General features: G+C 42.1%; 1 pseudogene; it reads right to left on the reverse strand.

The window, feature by feature from the left end:
• The window catches only part of LOC126419662 (protein HIRA-like), a 356219-nt pseudogene that overhangs the window by 39933 nt on the left and 291627 nt on the right, over nt 1-24659 (reverse strand).

The raw sequence follows: 24659 nt of genomic DNA on the forward strand, positions 1-24659 counted from the left end.
TACTGGATGATGGGAGAAAAGTATCACCATCCAAGCCCGAGGTGGCGTTAAAGAATGTTCTCGAAGTAAGTAAGAAGAGGAAGAGCAGGATTACCTGCCCTTTTGAAGAGCAAATCTTTGTTTAAGGTTCGTGAACAATGTGCAAAGAAGTACACTAGCAAAAAACTTAAGGAGGAAGAGCAATTGAGAAGGTCCCACAAACACAGCTTTGTAGAAATAATCTTCAATGAAAGGCGGGTAACACATGTCACTTAGGACAAATTCCTGTCTAATTTGAAGGAGGAGGAATGCTTAATATCAGTTTTAATGGACAAATTGGACATAGCAGGCATAACTTCCAAGTAAGCCATGGGAGATGTCGATACCTTGATCTACAACTATGTCTACACTCTGCAAGCCCCCTTGCTGTATGTGGGTGAGGGTACTTTGTGTACTGCTGTCATTTCCCCTCTTTCCTGTTCTAGTCATAAATAGTTTGTGGAAAGAACGATTGCCAATAAGCCTCCGTGTGGGCTCAATTCCTCTGGTTTTATCTTCATGGTCCATTTGTGAGATGTACGTAGAAGGGAGCAATATGTTGTTGACTCATTTAGGAACATACTATAACAATACTTTAACAATAATCCATACTGTGATGCAGAACACCTCTCTTGCAGTGTCTGCCATTGCAATTGGTTTACCATTTCTGTGATGCTTTTGTGCTTACTAAATCAACCTGTAACAAAATGCACTGCTGTTCTTTCAGTCTTCAATATTTCCTCTATCCGTCCAATCTAAAAGGGATCCCATACTGGTGAGCAGTATTTGTCGAACAAGTGTTTTGTAAACTGTTTCCTTTGTTTATGGAGCACATTTCCTGAGGATTCTTCCAATAAATATATCTAGCATATGTCTTACTCATGATTTATTTTATGTGGTCATTCAATTTCAAATCATTCTACACGATTGTCAACACTGCACATCTCTGGCTTCCACACATTCAACCGTCATAGTTGTTGTGGAAGGCAAGAGGGGGGGGGGGGGGCGCTTCTCATCATTCTATCCAACTTCTTTCAACAACATAATGCATTAATGATGAAAGCAGGCAAAAAAAAATCCCACAGAAGCCTGACTGTTCTCAGGGAATTGGCCACTCTGCTTGAGAGAAAATCTCGTATTTGCATGTAGTCAAGTTGCTGTGACACTACTTCTGCTCTTTACAGTCAGGGAAAAGTGAAACGCATCACTGAAGAAACATCCTGAATTGCAACAGGACATATGAATATTTAAAGATCCAAACATGGACAATGAGGCAGTGGTGGAGTGCAGTAAAAGATCCCTCGTTAAGTTGTATGGTGGTATAAGCAGGTGCCTCTGAACCACATCCAATATGGAAGCTCCACCAAATCGGCAATCGTAACAACTACCAACATCAATTCTCTGCTACCAACAGAAGATGCTGCTTACCAGTATATTCTCAGATTGTACAGCCAGATACAACAGGGGCTGTGCAAAAATAAAAATCCTGAGGAGTCAGGTTGGACGAGGTCCAAGGATTGCATTTGCTTGAGCTGCCAGCACCCAGTGTTATTCTGACCTATATCCCATGCAAATGCTAAACTTTGGCAACTCTTGCAGTTGCCAAAAGACAGGCCTACACTGTTCCAAGTTCTGCATCAACTGGGATACAGTTTGTGAGAATGTCAGCCACCTCAATTCGCATGACTTAAAAACCATGTCGGAAGTAGAGGAGGAACAGGAGACTGAAATGAGAGTTACTGCAGATGAAGGCACACTGCAATTCATATTATGTCGTTAAACATTCCCACTGTGATATCTCATGACCTCATCATCGTAAAGACAGAGAGAGAGAGAGAGAGAGAGAGAGAGAGAGAGAGAGGAGAAGAAGAAGAAGAAAGCTGTACACTGGTTAAAACTCTAATTTATTATAATTACAATAGATAGATAATTATTTACCTATTATTTGGTATGAACTGAAATAAGTCACTCATTATCTCACTTTGCTGTAACACACACACACACACACACACACACACACACACACACTCATATATATATATATATATATATATATATATATATATATATATATATATATATATATATATATATATATATATATATATATTCTCATTTTGCAGATAGATCAAGAAAAGATGAGAGCAGACCTGAACACCATTTCTTCTGCCTCAGTTTGCAAGCTTATTTCATTTTAAGGGATTTACATTGCTGTATTCCAGCCACTGCCTGAACATTTCTGTACTTCCTTCTTTCATTGATTAATTGAAGTATTTCACCTGTTACCCTAGGTTCCTTTACAGTCACCTTCCTTGTACCTATGTTTGTCTGCCCAGCATCTGTTCCCTATCCAGAGATGTCCACTCCTCTTCAAATGAGCTGCCTACTCTGGTGTTCCTTATCTCAGTATCCACAATAAATGAACTTCAAATGCCTCCCAGCATTCCTCAGTACTTCAGTATCTCACTTCTTTCCACAATGATTTTTTCGGATGATTCTCTTAAACTTCAGCCAAACTACAACTTCTGTGTTTGCCTTTCTTCAGGCTATCTTCTAAGATAAGTCATAGTGTCAGTACTGCCTGGTGTGTTTATACATTTCTTGAGAAACAGGCGGGGAGAGGGGGAGGGGGACAGTCGGGGAGAGGGGGAGGGGGACAGATGGGGAGAGGGGGAGGGGGACAGACGGGTAGAGGGGGAGGAGGACAGACAGGGAGAGGGGGACGGACGGGGAGAGGGGGACAGACGGGGAGAGGGGAATAGACACGGAGATGGCTGCATGTGGGGGGGAGTAGTGGGAGAAGGCAGTGTATGAATTGGATGGAAGTGTGATGCCGGCAGAAGAGAGAAGGGGAAAGGAAAGGTTAGGCAGTGGAAACACATTAGAGGAAGTTCGGGCTGATGGGGTTTCAAGAGTGGGGAATCTGTTGTCTTTCTAATACATCCTGCACTCCTGAAATCCCCCTGGCCTTAACCTCTGCTAACCTGTTCCCCTTGCCTCACTTTGCCTTTTCTCTTCTCTCTTCTGTTGACACCACTCCTTCACCATCTAGATCATGCACTCACTCACTCACTCACTCGCACATGCCCCTCCCCCTCTCTGCTCTTCCCCTTTCTCAATCCCGCTCCCTTCTCTCTCCCCTCCCTTTCTCCCTCTTCATCTTTAGTTTACTTTCCTTTTCCCCTCTCCCCATTTTTCCCCTCAGTACACCTCTCCCTCTCCCTACACCTCTTTTTGTTATATCCTCTGTATTCTTTACATCTTGTGTGGCCACGAAGTCATCTGTCCAAAGACCAGCCTCTTTCTCGCTACCCATACCTTGTGTTCTTCCCTACCCCATTCCCCATCTCCATCGGCACAAGGAACTGTTTTCAATACTCGAATATCAGTAATCAGTCTTACCGTGGGCATGGGAGTGTGCTTTTGGGTGCCTGTGTGGTTGTGTGTGTGAATGTGTGTTCCATTGCTTTAAAAAGAACTAGTACTCAAAAGCTAGTGTGAATTGTATTTTCTATGTGTAACTGTGCTCCATGCATTGAACTGCTATAGGTGAGTGGTTGTCCTTCTTTTATTTTACATACTGCCTCATCCAGGAATTTCCATTATTGTTTTACCTTCACTCTTTCATCACTCACAGTTTCTGTCTTCTACTTTATTCATTTTCCTTGTTTCAGACAAACATTGCCTAATGCTTCCTCTGAAACTCTCAACAACCTCAAGTTCTTTCAGTTTATCCAGTTTATTAAGCCTTAATTTGCTGTTTATAACCAATAAATTATGGCGTGTCTACACCTGACCCAGGGAAAATCTAATAGTTTAACATTTGGTTTTGAAATCTGAAATATTTCAGTGTCATAACATCTCATCCATATATAAAATATTCTTGCATAATACTTAAACCAAGTGTTAGTGACAATCAACATATGGAAAACTTGTGCAAAAATTCTACCGAGCACTTCCCTCTTTCACTCCTTTCCTCCAAACCATGGTCTCCTACTACTTTTTCTTCTCCCCCTCTGGAATCCCATCAAGTTCCAGTACCCCATTACAATTAACTTTCTGTCTCCCTTTTTACTTTCATCATACAGTCTTTCAATCATTTCATTACCTGTAGAGCAAGTTGGCATATAAAGTTATACTACTGTGGCTTGGGTTGACTGCGATACTTTGCTCACTATGCTGTTCATATTAGTTGACGACTTTTCTTACTTTCTTGTTCATTATTGGACGTGCTCCTGCATGATCCCTTCTTGATTTTCTATATATGTATCACTGTGCCAACTTGACCAGAAGTCCTATTCTCCCTGCCACTTCACTTCACTAATTACCTCTGTATCTAACTTCAACCTACTCATTTCTCATTTTGAATTCTCCACCTACCGATTCAATTAACACATCTAATATGCCATGCTTTACCCCAAATAATGCCAGTTCTGTTTTTCCTGATGACAACAACTTCTTGAGTAGTTCTGCCTGAAGGACAATATAGGGGACTATTTTACCTCAAGGATATTTTACCCAGGAGGATGTCATCATCATTAAATCAAGAAAAATTATGACTGTAATTTCCCCTCTGTTTTAGTCCTTTGCAGTAACAGCACAACCTTGGGTGATGTTACAAAGGCAGATCAGCCAATGATCTAGACTGTTGCCTCTGCCACTACTGAAATGGCTGCTGCCCCTCAGGAAGCACAAGTATGTCTGCTCTCTCCATAAATACCCCTCCATTGTGGTTGAACCAATGGTATGATAAGCTGTATAGATGTGGCACATGAGCCACCACACCTTGGTGAGGTCCATGGTTCACCAAATGAAAGACAAAAACTTAGCTTTCAGAATGAAACAACTACTGAGCAAAACTGCTAGAAGAATTTACTCAGTTAAATCAAATATTAACAAAATATGAATGTTATTAGTAACTGAAGTTTACATTTATTTGTTCACAACATACCCTTTAATGTGAGACTGCAAAGAAGCAAGTGGAAGCAATTTGTTTTCTTGTGGCAGCAGCTGAGTGAAAGTACGCTGAGCACAAGAGCGCTGGTCTGCATCTAAGCTGTCACCCATTAATAACCTGGTGTACAAGACATGGCACACAAATTTTGTCATCATGGATGTATAAAAAAACAACCGAAATAAATATCTGAGATTTCTATTCCTCCTACCAGCAACTTAGATCACTGGAGAACATGAATGCTTTTCCTGTTGATAGTGATATTATAGGGCAGCCTTTCTCTGTTACTGTACAACTCAAAATTGTGACAACAGAGCCTGTAAAGATAGGAAAAAGAATTACTGTAAGATAAGAGCCTAAATAATATAGAGATATAGTAAATGAGGACAACTGCAGAAGCACACATATCAAGCTGAAAGTTTAATTACCTTCATTCCATATACCTTTAACATCAGATGATTGAAACAAAAGTAAAACTTTTCATTTTCTTCATGCTTTCTAATTATTCCCCCCACAGTCAATAATTTTTATTTTATATTTATTTATTTTGTTAATTATACTGACTTTTGTCTGGTGACACATGTGGTGGTAAACTGAAAGTGACTCAGCAGTGGAGAATGTGATAATATATCCAAAGTGATAACTATGTGGAAGAAAATATTGGAGTGCTAAACACAGAGATGGTAAATTTATGTCATGAGTCAGCGTTTTCCCATGAAATGCATGGATCCTGCTTTTTCAAGTGGTGATAAATCATTTTAAGAATATTTACAAATTGTGTTAAAAATTATACAGTGCTGATGTGCTGTTAACCTTTAATTTACCCACTCTCATAGAGCACATAATGTTATGAACTGCAGCCATCTGCTGTCTTCTTTTTCCTTTTAAAGACTACTTCATAAGCCTTTATTGTTTATTTTCACTACCCTATGACTTATTGGTGGTTCTGTATCACTATAACTCCATAAAATGAAAGAAAATGATCAGTTTTGTAATTTTTTAATAAATGGAATCCCTTAAAAACGTATTTTAAAATACTTGACACTTGCAATACATGCATAGTTATAGAGACACCTCTTCTGATACTCCAAAGAATCGATACTGTTCATCGTAGGTCCAAAACATACTGACAATGATGAAAAGACTGTGTAATGCTGAGCACCTCAGTTGCAAGGTTTGGAAAAGTCAACTACCAAGTAATTTTAATAAGACCATGGCAGCAATGAACTGATCTCTTCAACACACCAGACAACATAAAATTAAAAAGAAGTTGCAGTGACTGCAAACGATTCTGTGTACCTGGTTCAGAACGCATAATAGGCATCAGCGATTCATTCTTGATAAGGCAACGGCTTTTCTCAAAGTCCCATACACTAATGCAGCCATTGCTTGTGATAACCATAACATGCTGAAGCCCTGAAAGCACCAAACGGGATGGAGCCGCTGACAGCACGAGAGGTGGGAAAGGTCGTCTTCCTGCAACGAAATAAGTATGGATCCACTGCAGGTTTACTGTGTTTTACAACAGCTCTGATTTTAGGCTGTGGAAAATGACATCAACATTTAAAAATTGCAAGAGAACATTGAATCTTCTATATAAATGTACCCCTCCTCATATGCTCCTCACTTCTGACAGGACATTTCAAAGTTCATAATATAAATAGTATAGAGTAAACTTTAATTGTACTTCATCCATTATCACAACTTCACATTAGCTTTCATTTCCATATTAGCTATGAAAAAAAGAAAAAGGTGACAAACTGTATTTCACTGAAACATGCAAAAGTAAGTCTAATAACACATAAGAAAATAAGAATGTGAGTGACATAGTATGAACAGCATAGTGAAAGCAGTATCATAGGCAAAATAGACATGAAGTCAATCCCCACCAAAGTAGTACAAGTTTATTTGCCCATTAGCTCCATAGATGTTAATGAGACAGAAATAGTGTTTGGATAGAGAAAATAAACTATTCAGATAGTTAAAGGAGGCAAAATTGTGATTGTGATGGGAAACTGCGATTTGATAGTAGGAAAAGAAAGAGAAGGAAAAATTGTTTGTTCCAGCCCCTGGCATACAGGCTGCCCATCGTGGTTGCAGTGGTATCGGCCTGCTTTATCAATCTGCTTTGTATGGTGGCCTGTACATCAGAGCAAATAAATGATTTTCAAGAAGCTGATATGTAGTCTGCTCTGCATGAGAGGTGCATTGTGGGAGTAGTTACCAGCCTGCTTTAAAAACTGTACTGCAAGGGGCTACACATGCTAGTGTGCACACAGGGTACAGATTGAGATGGATAGAGGAAGGAATGGACAAAGCGAGGAGAGGAGGGGATGGACAGAACAAAGAGAGGAGGGAATGGATAGAGAAAGGGGAGGTGGGGAGATGCATGAGACAGGTGGAAGGGGCAGTGGGCAGGTAGAAATAGAAAAATGGGGGGGGGGGGGAGGGAGAGATGAAGAGTGGGGGAGGAAGATATGGTCAGAGGGAGGTGGAGAAAGATATGGGCAGAGGGAGGGGATGGAAGTAATTGACACAGAGAGGGTAAGGAGGAGATGAAGAGACGAGAGAGGAGATAAAAAGAGGTGAGACAATGATGTGGACAGACAGAGGGAGGAAGAAGTGAACACAGAGAGGGGCAGGACAACATGTGTTTAACATATGTGTCAAATGCTCCTGCAGGTGAAGCTGCTGGGAAGGCTAGTATAACAGAAACATAGAAATTTTGAAACAGATTTTACACTGCACAACATGTCCAGATGAAGATGTGGGCTATGATAAATTACGAACTGCAAATTACGGTTCATGAGATACGACTTGAATGAAAAGAGAGAACCATAGATTATTGACAGTTTCAAATGGAGTATTAGGCAATGATAGACTGAAACAGAGGAAAATAATACAATAGAAGAAAAGTGGGTAGTTCTGCGAGGTTAAATATGTGCTCTGATTTTGCGCCACAGTTGACGATCCATCCTGCTCAGCAGGTAGTGCCAAACTTCCAGTTTTCTCACTGCAGTGGTGGGACATGGGCGATCTAAGGAGCTGACTATCGGCATCACTGGTGTTGACAAGTGAAAGTCCAGTGGCAACTATGGGTAGTCTGGATTGGAAGAGTAAAATAAACAGAACTTGGAGTTAGGTCTGAAGAGACCAGTTGGCAGCTGAGTGGAAGGTCACCAAGTAGACAGCAATGCCTACTTTACGGAGCACTGATCACTCAATGACTGTGTCTTTGTGCTGTGTGCCCTGCATGACAGACTCCCCACATGAAACTCCCATATTTGACAGCCCTCTTCTTTGTTGTCTATTTGGCATCACACATCAATACCATCCCCACCAGTGGCTCACAGTTGGCTACAGAAATGCACGCTTCTGACAGACGCCAATAGCCATCATGCGGGGCCCGGTGTATCCAATGATGCACGCCTGCCAAGCCATGTCTTCAATAGCTCCATCTACAAGAGTACCCTACCGTCGTGATATAGGATGGCCGGCAGCAGCTACATGGTTCAGTCTCAATCACAGTCTTCAATGGTCTTCAGTCTTAGACAGCCTCTGATGGTTCATTTATGCATTAGTAGCAGGAGCCTCACACTACACGATGCTCTCTAGCTTCTTCTAATAACTGGACTTTACTGCTGTTTCTTCATTTGTAAAGTGTCTTTGCAATTCCTGGAGACAGCTACAAGATATGTAAAACTTCTGTTAACCATATTTAATCATTTCTGCTCTTATCCAGCTTGCCTACAAGGACAGATGCTGCGCTACTCTGTAACCCACCTCTCCTCATCATTGTGTAAGGAATAGTGCATAAGTAACCTGGAGACAAGATGTTTTTGTTCCCACATGTCACTGTCTTTTCACTTTACTGTTGTCTTTTTGGTTGCTTTTGTCACTTGTGGGCTTGTATGCTTTGTCCTCTGTGTTTGCTTGCTTGTGCTATTTATGTTCCAGGTTCTATGGTTGCTGCTTTTGCCCCCCCCCCTTTTTTCTGTGGAATTTTGTATTGCTTTTTGCGTCTTTGTGCATTGCTTGGTTCCAAATGACTACCATGCCACAATTGCCTGCTGCGTGAGTCAACGAAGGATGCACATGCTTGAAGTGGTAAATCACTTCCAAGATGATGGAGATGGGGTAAAAACTGACGTTGGGAACAATTGCAACACCACCACCATCCACCCGGCTGTGTGTGTGTGTGTGTGTGTGTGTGTGTGTGTGTGTGTGTGTGTGTGTGTGTGTGCGCGCGCGCGCGTGTTGCCATTTTGCGAGTTTGATAAGATGAAGGAAGACTGGAATGCATTCCTTGCACAGTTCAATGTGCACATCGCACTGCATCACGTACAAGATACTGACAAACATTCTTAGTCCTTGAATATGGTGGGAGTGACTACTTATAGGCAGTGTGCCAAACTCTTTCCCACTTTGTAAAATATGAAGACCTAATACAGATGCTTACAAAGTGTTACGAGGATAGGGTACAAGTGGTGGATGCCCGTTACAAACCATTTAGGTTGAGTATGCAACAAGGACAGACATACCGTCACTGCGTGACTGATTTGCAGGGCCTTACTAGACAGTGTAGATTCAAATGTGACTGAGGCAAATACTACAGTGATGCAATGATTTGTGATGCCATCATGTGCAGTATAGCCAACTCATGAAATTGGGAAAAAATTCTTAAATACCCACACTCTTCGTTGCAACAGATTCTGCAAATTCTTGACTATTAAGATTCCTGCAAAAGCACAGCAGACAGTTTTGAGGTACCACCTTATCATATCACGTGATTGGAAAGAGAAACAATATCTACTGCGTGCACTCTTGTACCTGTATGTGGAGATGGTGTGGACTATATATGGACATAAGGTGGCAAAAAACCAGCAACAAAATACAAAAGGAAGTTCGTTGGCTGTGACTGATGAGTTGAGCTTTGTTGGTACACATTTGGAAGGTTCAGTGAACTACTCAGAGCAAGAGTGTCAACACCATTGTCAAGTCTGGAACAAATGAAGACTGTCCTTGAACTGACTTACTCAGAAGATAGACACTGCTTGAAAACTTCATTGTTGTTGAGATTTTTGATAGTCATTATACTGAACATTACAATAAAATGTTTGTTTGACTGAGTTGTTCAAATATAGAAGAATCATTGAAGAAAGGAGTAAATCGCTTTCCCGAAGTTGAAAGATGTTTTGATTAGTGATCAATGCCTTGTTTATTTTGATCCAGCCAAACTGGAGGTTTTGGTTGTGGATACTTCCTCTTATGGTATTAGTGCAGTTCCGTCGCATACATTTGGTCATGTTGACAGGCCACTTATCTTTGCTACAAAGTTGTTGTCCAAAGCTCAGTGTAATTACTTGAAAATTGAAAAGGAGGCGCTTACCATTGTATATCATGTAACTACGTTTCACCAGAATCTCCATGGCAGAAAAGTTTACTTGGTGTCTGACCATAACCCTCTTCGATCTTTGTTTAGTCCTTCTCATTCAGTCCAAAATCGCACAGTGCAGAAGCTACAATGGTGGGCTCTTCTTTTGTCAAATTACTAATATGAGATTGTGTATCAGCTCACTTCAAAGCATGCCAACACAGAAGCTTTTCCTCACCTCCCTGTTGGCCCAGATTCAGCATTCAAAGAGTCCTCCACATCTTGTTGCTACATTGTTGCACGAGACACAGATGCTTTGCGTAGCTTTCCACTTAGCCACTCGAAAATTGCTCAGGCTAAAGCAGCGGATCCCAATTTGCAGAATCAGTCACACTCTGTCAGCACTGGTTGGCCGCATTCAGCCAAAGATTTGTAGTTATGTGGTTCACTGATACTCTGCCCATCGGCACAAAATTTTCCGTTCATCAAGGTATCAGTTTGATTCGCATGGATAATGACCATATGTTGTCATTCCCCAGGCTCTCCACTCTGACACACTTCATTTGCTACACCATGCCCACTGTGGCATCATTCGCACCTTGCAGCTGGTGTGGCGTTACTGCACTTGGCACAGAGTCAATGCGCATATTGAACAGAAGACTTCTCAGTGCCAATCCTGTGCTGAACATCAGTCAGCTGTGTTTCAGCAGTTCTTTGAATGACCAAACCACAAGCACATTGGTGATTTATGCACTTGGATTTCAGGGGTCCTAACTGGAATACACGTTGGCTCATCTTCGCTAATGATTTCAGCAAATTTCCCTTTGTGGTTCCTATGCTCTCTACTATGACAACTCGCTCCACAATCCAGGCCTTGGCATCAATCTTCTGCCTCGAGTGATTGCCTACCGTGATTACGTCTGACGATGGACCTCAATTTATTTGCACCGAGTGTGAACAGTTTTGCACCACCTCCGGCATCAAATACCATGAGTGCATCATTCCACCCACAATACAACAGTGAAGCTGATTGCTGTGTACAAACATCTATGCAATGGATGGACAAACTTCATACCTCTCACACACAGGATCTAACTCTGCTGCTATTTTTTTATTTCTACCATTCCCCATCACACGACAGACAACCACCGGCAGAGTTGGTTTGTGGACAGCACCACCACACTTTGCTTTATTTGCTGCACCTGCCACAGCGAGTGATGCCCATTCCACCCACTGAGACAAAGTATCACACTAACGATATGGTGTTTTACAGATTGTATGGTGCATGGAGGCACTGGTAGCATGGCATCATAGTATGACTTCTTGGACATTATGTGTTTGTACTGCAAGAACTGAAAGGATTGCTCAGGTGCCACCACAATCAAATTCTTGTATGTAAATTGTTTGATCCCGCAGCAAGCTTTGTGCTTTCACATTCCATGCCCACTTGGATGCAGCAGCCCTCATTGCATCCAGCTCCCAGGGACCCCACGTCATCAGTGCCAGTCCTGGAGCCAATGGAAGCCAATGCCCTTCTATGGACATCACTATCTTGACACCCACCACTGCCTGGGAATGGGACCCCCTTCCTGGTAGCTGTCCCACATGCCACTACAGAGCCCTTTGCAGTTGTTGAGGTGCTCTGTCTTCATTTGCTGTTCTGCCTCTGGATGTCAGTACATCCTCCCTGCCTGTTTTTTTGGGTGATGTTCTCAGGCAGGCTGAGCATATGCTGGGTCATGGGCAGGTACTCAGCGCCAGCCTTCGGTTTGGCTCCCGTCTCCTCACGTGCAACCAGCCCTCCAGCCAGTTATCATTCGCTCAGCCACAGTACACAGAGATGGTTAGGTGGTTTGGGGAAAGGGTTGCGAAATCACATATTGACACTACACTCCTGGCATCTCACAGTCAGAAACAGAAACACACGTTTTCAACAGATGTCAATAGCAGATGCATGAGGACCTGTCAGATCCAACGATGTGCATCTGCTGAGCCATGCCTTCAGTGGCTGTGACTAAGAGTATCTTCTGCTGCCATGATATAGGATGGCTGGTGGCAGCTGCACTGCCCAGTCTCAATCACAGTCTTCAGTGTTAGTCAGCCTTCGAAAGTTCACTTGTGTGTTAGTGGCAAGAGGCTCACACTGCACAATGCTTTTTTCTTCTTGTAACAGCTTAGCTGGAATTTACTACTGTTTATTCTTTTGTAAAGTTTCTTCACAACACTTGAAGAAAGTTACAAATTAAGTAAAACTTCTTTTTACTGTATTTACATGTTCACTGTTAATTTCTGCTCCTGATGATGATGATGATGATGATGATTCGAGGTGAGGGGCGCTCAACATCATAGTTATCAGCGCCCTGATGAAAAGTCAGCATGCTAATCTCATGGATGGGGATGAAGGCTGACCCCACATGTGGAGCAGTTTATAATGTATTAAAGTCTGCCTCCCTTCATCACCAATTTAGGGATGAGGCCTGACAGTTCACAAAATTTCACCGCAGTAATCGGCATCTGCGAGGATGGTGGGCAGATCTCCATCGAGACAAAGGGCCGCCCTAAAATCAGTATACAGGGTGTCCCAGCTATCTTGTCCACCCAAAATATCTCTGGAACAATAACAGCGATTGGAAAACGACTTTCACTGGTATCAATGTAGGGCTGGGGCCAATGAATGTACATATTTTGAAACATTCTAAAACGAAAGCATTTGTGTTTTTTAACACAAACTTATGTTTTTTTAAATGGACCTCCTGTATTTTTTATTCAGCAATCCATAGCATGACAAAGCACATACACAATGGCGTTGATTGCATCGCAATATTCCTGTTACATCTCAAGATATTACGACGCGAAGTTGATGCTTGAAACACTCGGCATGCGCTGCTAGCGCACGTCCTGAGGCTCAGGCATGCACCCCATGCTGCCCGTAATCGTGATGTGATTGACATGCGTAATCACACTTCCATACTTATCAAGAGGTTTGAAACGAATAATACGGTCTGCTGCGCGATTACGGGCAGCATGGGATTCACGCCTGAGCCTCAGGACGTGCGCTAACAGCGCATGTCAGGTGTTTCAAGTGTCAACTTCACGTCTCAATATCTCGGGATGTAATGGGAATATTGCGATGCAATCAATGCCATTGTGTACGTGCTTTGTCATGCTATGGATTGCTGAAGAAAAAATACAGGAGGTCCATTTAAAAAAACATAAGTTTATGTTAAAAAACACATATGCTTTCGTTTTAGAATGTTTCCAAATATGTACATTCATTGGCCCCAGTCCTACATTGATACAGGTGAAAGTCGTTTTCCAATAGCTGTTATTGTTCCAGAGATATTTTGGGTGGACAAGATAGTGGGGACACCCTGTATAATACATATGTTGCCAGAATATGCCGAACTGAAAGTGGCATGCCTCGAATTTCACAGAGTGGTGGATCCTCCCACTGGAGGAGGAAGCCCTGTGTTAAGGGGCTATGTCCAATGTGCAGTCTGGTAAGCAGAACCTCCTTCCAGCGTTGAGGCTGACAAAGTCTGCCATGCCTGTGTGGTCGATTTGAGTGAGTGCAGTTTGTTTTCTGTCACCTGCAACCATTCAGTCTCCCACTGACACAAGATGCGTCTATCAGAAAATGAGATGATAGTGTGCAACTGGATGGGATATTGATGGACTGCACCATGTCGACATGCTTCCTTTGCAGCTTTATCAGCCATGTCATTTCCCTGTGTCCCAATGTGGCCAGGTACCCAGCAAAAAGATCACCTCCTTGCCATGATGTTGGAGCTGCTGTAAGGAGTCATGGATGAGCTGAATCATATGGTCTACTGGATACATTTGGTGAAGCCCTTGGAGTGCACAAAGTGAGTTGGAACAGACAAGAAATATTGTACAGTGGTGTCTGTAAACGCTCTCTAGTGCCATTGGAATGCCATATAATTCCACATCCCGGAAGACATACTTTAAAAACTCTATCAGAGAAAACAGCAGAACAACTGAGGACATTCTCTTGCTGGAATCCATCTGTATACCGTATTTACTCGAATCTAAGCCGCACTTTTTTTCTGGTTTTAGTAATCCGAAAAACTGTCTGTGGCTTAGAATCGAGTGCAAATTAAGCGGAAGTTCTGAAAAATCTTGGTAGGTGCCGCCACAACTAACTTCTGCCGGAGCTTTTTTCTCCGCCCCGAGTTTCGACCACTGCATTTTCATACATTATCCAACGAAGTAAATACAAATTAAGTATTGTTCATCTTCGAATTTAGCAGCATTTCAAAGTACTACGAAAATCCGACTGGCAAGACTGTTTGGGATGTTTGTCAATATGGCCAACTCTATGTTCTGAATTTTTTCTTACCTATGAGAAGAGATGGTTGCTAATAGGAACTTTTATGAATTGTGAATCACATGCAATATTCTCTCCACCATAATAATAATACGAATATAAACATTTTGCCATGTATTCTTCCGTGTTTGCTCTTATCTTATTAAAAACCTGTCTGCCTAATAAACTACGAAACTAGAGTGAGACAACAGCAAACGCGGAAGAATATACGTATCATGTCATGTTTATATTCATATAATTCTTGTGCCTAATAGTGATACAGCCAGAAATGAAGCACGGTAATTGACTAGATTTTTAAATCTAAGATGACTATAATTTCTGTGCAGAATGTAATGTACTAAAGAGGCGTCTGCAAAGATTTTCAAATGGAGAAAAATTTTCGCTAAACTCTCGTTCAGAACATCTATCATACGCATTCTATTATTTGGTTCTTGTTGATCATTATCAAAGAAAGCAGCAGTGTAAGTAACAACAAATAGCAGTCCCTTGCCATTGTTTCGCTAATGAGATGATTCTTCTCTCTCTCTCTCTCTTTATTTGTTTATTGTAAGCATGCACAAAAGCAAGCCATGCCACGAGCGGCAACAGGCTGCAAACACAGAATGCAATAAATAATGCATGACACAGTATAGTAATACATTTTTAGCTTAGAGTGACATAAACACCTATAACAAAGGGAACGGCACTAATCAAATCAAAGAAAAATAAGCAATCAATTCAAACCAGACAAAGCACGTGAAAAAGGAAGGGTACCCGAATAAATACGGACGGAGTGCCTGACGCATAGCAATGGCTACCTGGTATAGCTTAACTGCCAAGCTTACGAGTCGAACCAAACTACTGTAGCTGTATCGTCATTCATTCGACCTAAATCATGTCTCATATTACAATAGACCAACATTGTTTCGATTTGGAGGTGCGGCCTAAAACTTTTTTCTCCCCTTGAATTTCGAGTCTCAAATTTCAGGTGCGGCTTAGATTCGGAAAATTTTTTTTCCTTGATTTCGAGTCTCATTTTTCAGGTGCGGCTTGGATTCAAGTAAATACGGTAAACTGTGATGAAACTTTGGTACATACTTGGAGTGGACAAAAACAAAGTTGTAAAAACATAATCTGGAGTACAAGTTTTCTTGTACTGTGTCAAGCTTAAAATCACTTTGGGGCTCTGAAGACACCAAAGCGGCAATGCGTTCCATCCCTGGGTGCGTATTTTGATGCTTGATATCCAGATCCTTGAGACAGTTTGTAGCATGTTTCACAAATGGCTTGGTCGCATGGGGCCGATTCCTGAACAGCTATTCAAAGGTGTGTTGGCCCACATCATTAAATGCCAATGACTGAGGTGATTCTGAGATTTTCAGCACCTGCTGAGCCAAAAGGATATGTCACTAAATCCAAGTGGTGGTTCACCAGCCACTGCACACAGACTCTGAAGTGGGCTGGTCTGAAAGGCACCAGTTGGTATCCAAATGTCTTCATGGTGGACAGTGTCTAACATCTTGAAGTAGGAAGTATGGGCTGATCCATAGACTACGCTGCCATACTCTAAATGTGATTGAACAAATGCGCTATAAAACTTCAAAAGGCAGGACCTGTGGAAGTAGGCGGATGCAGACTGGTTTTTCCTGGACCAGGACCTGTGATTCTTTCAAATGCGAGTGATATCCATTTAAATTCCACTGCAACACAAATGTCCCTGTGGAGGCCACTGTTTAGTAAAGGTTGATCTTATCTTTCTTCCTCGGAAGTAGTGATTTACAGGGGAGATCAGAGGGAACATTTGCTGGTTCCCGACTCTCTGGTTCCTGTAGCTGGAAATCCATATCCTCAAGAGCAGAGTCCCCCATCAGAGAGGGAGAGAGCTCATCAATCTAAAGGTTTAACTACCACTTTCTTGGATTTGGAACTACTTTTGAAGGATGTTTTTCTTTACTTATGGGAGGAGCTGTTTGCTTGGGTTGTGGGGATGGCTTAGTTGGCTTCTGATGCAGGGTAGTGGTATGTGGCTTAGGTGGTAAGCCCATTGCTGACAGTTACCAAATGACTTCTGCTTCAAGTGTAGCATTTCCCCACAGGTTAACCGACAAGTTCATGTGCTCATATTGGAATCTGTGGTCTGAGTTTGTGTGAAGGCATCACACTTAAGGGCTGATGCAAGAAGCAGCAACAAAACCCGGAGGTTGCATAGCTTTGATAGGCTTTTTAACTTCACCATAAGGTATGCGTCTCTTGACCTTCAACTGCTGAATTTTACTTTTCTTGTTGTAAATCTCACTCTTTATGCTCCATACTGGGTGATTCCCGGAGGAGGTTACACATTTTGGAGGAAGTGTACAAGAATTGCGTGATTTGTGAGCTGAACCTCCTCAATTGCTACACTTAGCCTGCCCATTACATCTCACAGTGGTATGGCCAAATCATTGACATTTTTAACATATCATTGGATTAGAAACAAACGGTTGAATGTTAAGATGGATACAGCCTGCAAGGATAAGTTCAAGTAATTCCTGGGTACTATATGTTACAATAAATGTTGCCAATTTTTCCAATTTGCCGTTGACTCTCCTCATATAGTTCTCCACTTTCGTGATGCCCATATTTTTCCATTCTTCACGTAACTCCACAGGGTCCACCTCCATTATATCAGAGCAGGTGCCCGCTCCTTACTAAAGTTAAGGGTGTTATGCAACTCCGTCTCAACTGGGTAGTCACCTAAGGCCTTACATCCCAGAAGCTTAAAGCTTAGATATCTGATTTGAATTAGCAGTTTCAACTAGAAGTGTTCCATTACGAAGTTGTCTGGCACTTTTTAGAGACCCAGAAATACCTTCCAATGCCTTGTGAACATACAAAGGGGAGATCTTCTCAAAGGTTCCCTCTGTTCGCTTGATTACAATGAAAGTGTTATGGCACACTAATGCTCTGTTACTACGATTCTGGGACTTCTTTTTAGGAGGACTGACCAACCGAGCTCTCTTTGAGGATTGGGTGTAAGCACTACCTGATGGTACACCCACCCCGTCAATAGTAGTAGTTTGATGAGACTGTTCCATAGGATCCCACAAGATGCTATGGTAACAACTGTCAACTCAGGCGGAGCCCTACATGCCTGAGCAAGCATTGTACAACTGGGGGAGGGGCAGCAGGTGCCCCAGAGGTTTCCCACTAGATACTGTTTTACCTCAACATCCATTCACCTCATCAATATGTAGCACACCTTGAGGTCGAGGGGCTTTTTATAAAGGTGTGTATACCTTCCTCATGGTCCAGGCGGTGAAGCCGAAACCCCCATTCTCAGAAACAGACAACATTCCACCACTGCGCCACTCGGTGGTCGCTGAAGCATGCCCAGAGCTCAGGAACCCTGGGGTCGTCTATCCTGTACTCTGCAAATGAATGCTGAGCCCCTATGGAGACTTCTGCTCCTGTCCACGTCCCTAGGACGACAGATGCTGCACCACTCTGTAGCCCATCTCCCCTTACAGTTGCTTACGAAATACTGTACAACAGCTTAGAATGAATTTTCTGAATGTGCCTCCCAGCAATGTTATTTATCTTAATTCATAAGTGTGGTTACCAAGCCTGTCAGTTTCATTTCTATCCTCTCCCTTTCATTCTGAGAATTTTGAGATGTTTGACCTAGAGCTCAATTACTTCATGGATTTTATTGTAATGTATGTATGAAGTGTGATTTAATTCCACTGTTAACTGAAATGACCCCACTCACAGAAGACTTTTGCCCAGTTGATCTGAGAATTTAAAAGGGAAGACATTACAGTTTTTGTGGTTACTATGTCATTTTGATACACATCTTTTTGGGATTGCTTTTATTGATATTTGATAACCGTAACCAAGTAGAAAAGGTTGATGAAAGTTGTGTGACCATTTAAACATATTTGCACCACCACAATAATCACACACTTCCACTTCTCAGCTTGTTGCTACTGCTAAACCATCATTTCAAATAGCAGGGGCAGCAGGGGGTCAAACAGTCTAGAGGACAAAGCACAGTAGAAATCTTTGGGTAACAAATGAGATACTGAAATTAACTGCTCAAAGGAGAAAATGGTGCAAACGAAACAGGCAAAAAGGCATACAGACATCTAAAAATTGAGATTGACAGAAAGTGCTAAATGGTAAAATATAAATAGTTAGAAGAGAAATGCTAAGGTTGATACATGTTGCAAAGAGACTAATTCAGCAGATCTTTGGAGAAAAAAGAAGCACCTGTATGATTATTAAAATCTCACATGGGAAACCAGAACTAAGCAAAGAATTGGAGATTGAAAGGTTGAAGGAAAGTTTGAATGAATATGTTACAGGAGTTAGGCAATGGAAGCAAACTTGAATACAATATTATATATATGAAAGAGGAAGATGAGAAATGATATTGTGAAAAGAATTTGACAGAGCACATTTTCTTGGAATTATTAAGATACTTAGGACAGCCAGCCATAGCAACACTATGGGCTTTGTGTCCAAGATATATGAGACAGGCAAAATACCCTCAGATTTCAAGAATAATTTCAGTTCAAAAAATGTTGGTGCTGACAAGTATGAACCATCGGTTTAGAAAGTCATGGTTGCAAAATACTGGCACAGACAATTTACACAAGAATGGCTAATTCTCAGGGAAGATCTGGACAAATATAGGAATATGCAAGGCAATAGTGACCCTATCTATGATTTATCCTACAAGACAAGTTGAAGAAAGGCAAAGCTATACTTATAGCATTTGCTAACGTAAAGAAAGCTTTTGACAATAAAACAAAGCATGTGATTGGTTATCTCCAACTTGTACAGAAATCAAAGTCCAGTTATAAGAGTTTAAGGACATGAAAGAGAAGCAGTAGTTGGAAAAAGGAGTGAGACAAGACTGTAGCATATCCCTGATGTTATTCAATCTGTACACCGAGCAAATAGTACAGGAAAGCAAGGAGAAATCTGGGGAAGAGAAATGAGGTTCAGTGAGAAGAAATAAAACCTCTTGAGGTCTGTCACTGACATTATAATTCTGTCACAGATGAGAAAGGGCCTGGAAAATCATATGAATGTAATGGGCAGTGTTTTGAACAGGGTTGGTTTGTTTGTTTTGTTCTAGGGCATCAGAACAACTAGGGTCATTCACGCCCCTGTCAAAACTATAGAACAGAGGACAGAGAGGAGTTTAAAAGTGACTACACATCAATCTCAATCCATGTAAGAGAAGACAGCTAAAATCAGGAATGTGGAGAAAGGTCTATAAAATAGACCATAAAGAAATGGAGGTTCATGACTAAATTTTAAATGGCCTTCACCATATTGCTATGACGGGTAAAAAAATAAAACATGGTCGACAGCCCATGTGGCGTTTGCTAAAATGCCCGATAACTCAGGTGGGAAACCCAAGTGGGAATATAAATGGTTAAAAATGGGCATTCCATCAGGAAATGATGGACAGGTAAAACTTTGGTGCAATATGTACAAACTAGTGGGGGAGCACCACTTAACAAATGACAATGGCTAAAAAGGAGTGCCCAATACACAACCTAGTGAAAATGACCTCCTCACAGCGGGAAGGCTGAGAGGAGGTCGTCCAAGCTGCTGGGAGAGGGTTAATAACCTGTAGCTTATTCCCATGAAGGGAGGACCTGTGGCGATACCAAAGTGACACCGCCTCCTGACAGACAGAAACACATATACCATCGAAGGGAATGCAAGAAATAGTTGGCTAAGGCACGAGGACTGCAGCCTTGGCAACAGTGTCAGCAGCCTCGTTTCCTATCAGACTGACATGACCAGGAACCTGTCTGCCATGATCAGGAACCCACATAAATAGCACAGTGAGCAAACGACAGTTTTCCTGGACCTGCTGCGTTAAGGTATGGGCAGTGTATAGTGCACACAGGTTTTGAAGGGCTCTGAGAGAGTCTGAGCAGATGATGCAATTGAAAATGCTGTGTCACCAGATGTACTCCGTGGCTTGATACAGGGCGAACAGCTCTGTTGTAAATACTGAGCAGTGTGCTGGAAGTCAATACCGAAAAACTTCGTAGCCAATGACGACGGCATACCCGACACCACAGTTAGTCTGAGAGCCATGAGTGTGCACAAAGGTACAGTCGCAAAGTTCCATGTGAAGGTTGTGAAATTGAAGGTGATAGAGCAAGGCTGGTGTAGTGTTCTTAGGAAGCGAGTGAAGGCCGAGGTGACCACAGGCTGCCGCATGAAGCCAAGGTGGTGACGGGTTCACACCTACCGGGAAAGTTGCAGGTAGTGAGAAGTTAAGCTGCCAGAGTAAGAGCCGAAAGTGAGCTCCAGAAGGTAACAGAGAAGGTCACGCCCCATATGGTGATCAAAGGTGTCATCGAAGGAGGAGGCGTAGGATGGGTGGTCACACTTGGCAAACAAATGGCATGCATACCTACACATTGGTAGGACAGCACTAGGTCAGCAGCTACAGCATACAGATTCTCAATCGGGCTACTGTAAAAGGCACCAGTGGCCAAACAGATGCCACGATGGGGGATAGCACTGAGACAGCACAAGAGGGACGGATGTGCAGATGCATAAACAAAGTACCCATAGTCTAGTTTCAAATGGACAAAGGACTGGTACAAATGGAGGCAGGTGGTTCGATTGGCACCCCAGGAAGTACCATTGGGGACATGTAGGACATTGAGGGACCATGTACAGCGGGCTGCCAGGTAAGACACGTGGGAGGACCAAGAGTGTTTCCTATTGAGCATTAGCCCCAGGAATTTCGTAGTTTCAACGAACAGAAGAGCAACAGGCCCAAGATGTAAAGAGGGTGGGATAAATCAATTGTGCTGCCAGAAATTCATACAAATGGTTTTGTCAGTGGAAAAATGAAAGCTATTGTTGACACTCCATGAGTAAAAGATGATCAAGACATCGATGAAGATGCCACTCAATGAGACAGGTCCGAGAACTGCAATAGATGGCAAAATAGTCAACAAAAAGGGAGCCGGAGATGACCAATGGGAGACAGGCCATTATAGGGTTAGTGACGATATCAAGGAGGAGGATGCTAAGGGCAGAACCCTGAGACACATTGTTTTCCTGGATAAAGGTGTCTGACATGGCAGAACCCACATGGACCATGAAAACTCTGTCTCTTAAAAATTTCTTAGGGAAACGGAGCAGGCGGCCATGAAAGGCCCACAGGCAGAGAGTACAGAGGATACCAGTCCTACAGCAAGTGTCGTAGGCTTTCTCCAAATTGAAAAACAAAGCCACAGTCTGGGATTTCCACAGAAAACCATTCCATGTCATGTCATGTGTGGACAAAATGGTCAACTGCAGAACGGTGTGCTCCAAGTCCACACTGTGCAGTGGTTAGTAAATTGCGAGACTTGAGCCACTATACCAGCCAGCCATGAATCGTACATTCCATCATCTTGCAAGCACAGCTGGTGAGAGAGATGGGGCGGTAGCTAGAAGGATGGTGTTTGCCCTTACTGGGCTTAGTAATTGGTATCACAGTGGCTTCATACCAGTGTCTGGGAAATGTGCCGACTGCCCATGTGCAGCTTTGAAGCAGACAAGTGCTTGTCTGCAAGAGAAAGGTGCTGTAGCATCTGAATGTGAAAAGCATCTAACCCTGGGGCAAAGGATTAGATGAAGTTAGAGCATGATCTAGCTCCCTCATAGTAAAGGTGGCATTGTAGCACTCACAATTCTGAAAAGAGAATGATAACGCCCAAGCCTCCTCTGATTGTTTCTATAGGGAAAGGTAGTGTGACAGTGAGAAGAGCAAGAAATTTCCACAAAATGGCAGTCCAAGGTGTTGGAGATAGCAATAGGGTCCATGATGACATCATCAGCTACTGTCAGGCCGGAAATTGGAGAATAAATCTTGGTCCCAAAGAGCTGCTGGAGGTTAGCCCACACAACAGAGAGGGAGTGGCACTGTTAAAAGAACTACTGAATGCAATCCAGCTAGCTTTTTGCTATCCCGAATAACATGATAACACTGTGCAAGCATCTGTTTATAATGAGCCCAGTTTGCCATCATAGGGTGACTGTCAAAAATGTGGAGAGTAAGTCTGTGCGCGAATCGCATTGTGGCATGCCTCAGTCCACCAAGAAAGCAGGACACAGTGTGGTGAAGAGGAAGTGTGGGGATCTGCAGTGGTAAGGATAATGTTTGTAAGGTAGTCCACCTGGTCAACACAACTGGGGAAATGGTGTTTGTAGTAGGTCGCCAGGGAGGAGTACAGCCACCAGTCGGCCTTAGTAAGCTGCCATTTGGGTGTGCATGCAAGTGGGGTAGGTGTAAGAAAACAGACAGCATACGGGAAATGGTCACTCGAGTAGGTGTCAGAAAGAATGGATAGGTCCAAATGGGAACAGGTGTGCGAGGAGTCAGAAAGGATTGTGGGTACTCGCATGTTAAGGCAGAAGAGGTTAAATTGATTACGAAGGTCTGCCAAGAGGACATATCCGACAGGTTCTTGGATATGGTGCGCATTGAAGTCACCAAGAAGCAGAAATGGGTGAGGTAGCTGCCCAATAAGCTGGAGGAATGCTGCCCTGGTGACATCGAATGACGGAAGGATGTAAATGGATCAAAGGGAAAATGTCAGGTGAGGAAGGAAAACTGCAACAGCTTGAAGACAGGCAGTCAGGGAGATGGGTTGACTATGAATGTCATCCCATATGAACAGAGTGTGACTCCCACACGAGGTGGAATGTCGACCTCAGGGGGAGGTCAAAATAGACTGTCAAGAAACACAAATGATGACACAATTTTGTTTCCTGAAGGCAGAGTACAAGGGGTCGCTGTGATTCTACAAGCAGCTGTAAATCCTCTTTGTTGGATCAAAGGCTGCAAATATTCCATTGGAGGAGAGTCATGAGGAGGAAAAAATGAAGGAGTGAACAGGGTTGCAAGATGAATAACCTACAGTACACACTTCGTTGTATCACTTTCATAAAGTAGTACAATACCATCCAGATACTGTCTATATTAAATTACTTTATCAAATGTGTATGGATGTATATCAAAACAACTGTTCTCTAGTTCAAAATGTCAGCCAAGGTTGCCCCTGAACTCTGTAAGATTGGTAACAGTAATTGGGACCTGATGACCATTTTAGCCATTTAGTAATATAGATACTGTTTCACACAATACACAATAATTGTGCATTAAATTAGTATGGCTAGATACCTAAGTGAGTAAGGCCTTAGAATCAATCCATTATCTTTTACAATGAAGTGAGAGTATTCATGAGTGACTGTTTGGAAACATATTTGATGTTCAGTTTCTTCTATCAGCTACTCAATATCATTGCTTATTCAGTTGTATTCCAACTAAGATTTTCCATTATTGTGTGAAATCAGTACTAAAAAATTCATACAAATCAGAGCTTACCAATTTTTGTGTGATATTACTGACCACAAAAGATGGTAAATATTTATTTGGAGTGTTCAAAAAACCATTAACACAGATATAATCACAGAAGTCAACTCTAACTATCACAAAAGCTGCAAAGAGCTTGTTTTAGATTAGTTGTCCATAGGAGCCTACCATTTCTGTTCAAAAATAAAGAAATGCAGAAACTTCATAGCGTACTTACAGAAGTAGCGAAGGTCAATGAATATAAGAACAATAGTGTCAAGAACATGTTTAAGTAGTTAAAAGAAAAGAAAGGACCATACTACAAACATAGAAAAAGAAGAAGCAGAAGAAAGAAGGCTCATGACAAAAAGTGTGCTCACTCACACCAAATTGCTAATAGTTAAAAGTGAATTTATGCTTTGGTAATACAGGAAAATCAGAAGCAGGAATATGACATAAAATCAGCGAGAGACTTAACAAATTTATGGGCAAGTATAAAATTAATTGTCAGGACTGCAACAAATTTTAAGTTGGTGAAACATACAGAAATTTTGCTGTCCAATTTAAAAAGTACACGTATGAACAGAAATCCTTTCAGTAATCATCTGAGCTCCCTTAAACA

This window comes from Schistocerca serialis, chromosome 9 (genome assembly GCF_023864345.2).
Source record: "Schistocerca serialis cubense isolate TAMUIC-IGC-003099 chromosome 9, iqSchSeri2.2, whole genome shotgun sequence".
Classification (NCBI taxonomy): domain Eukaryota; kingdom Metazoa; phylum Arthropoda; class Insecta; order Orthoptera; family Acrididae; genus Schistocerca; species Schistocerca serialis.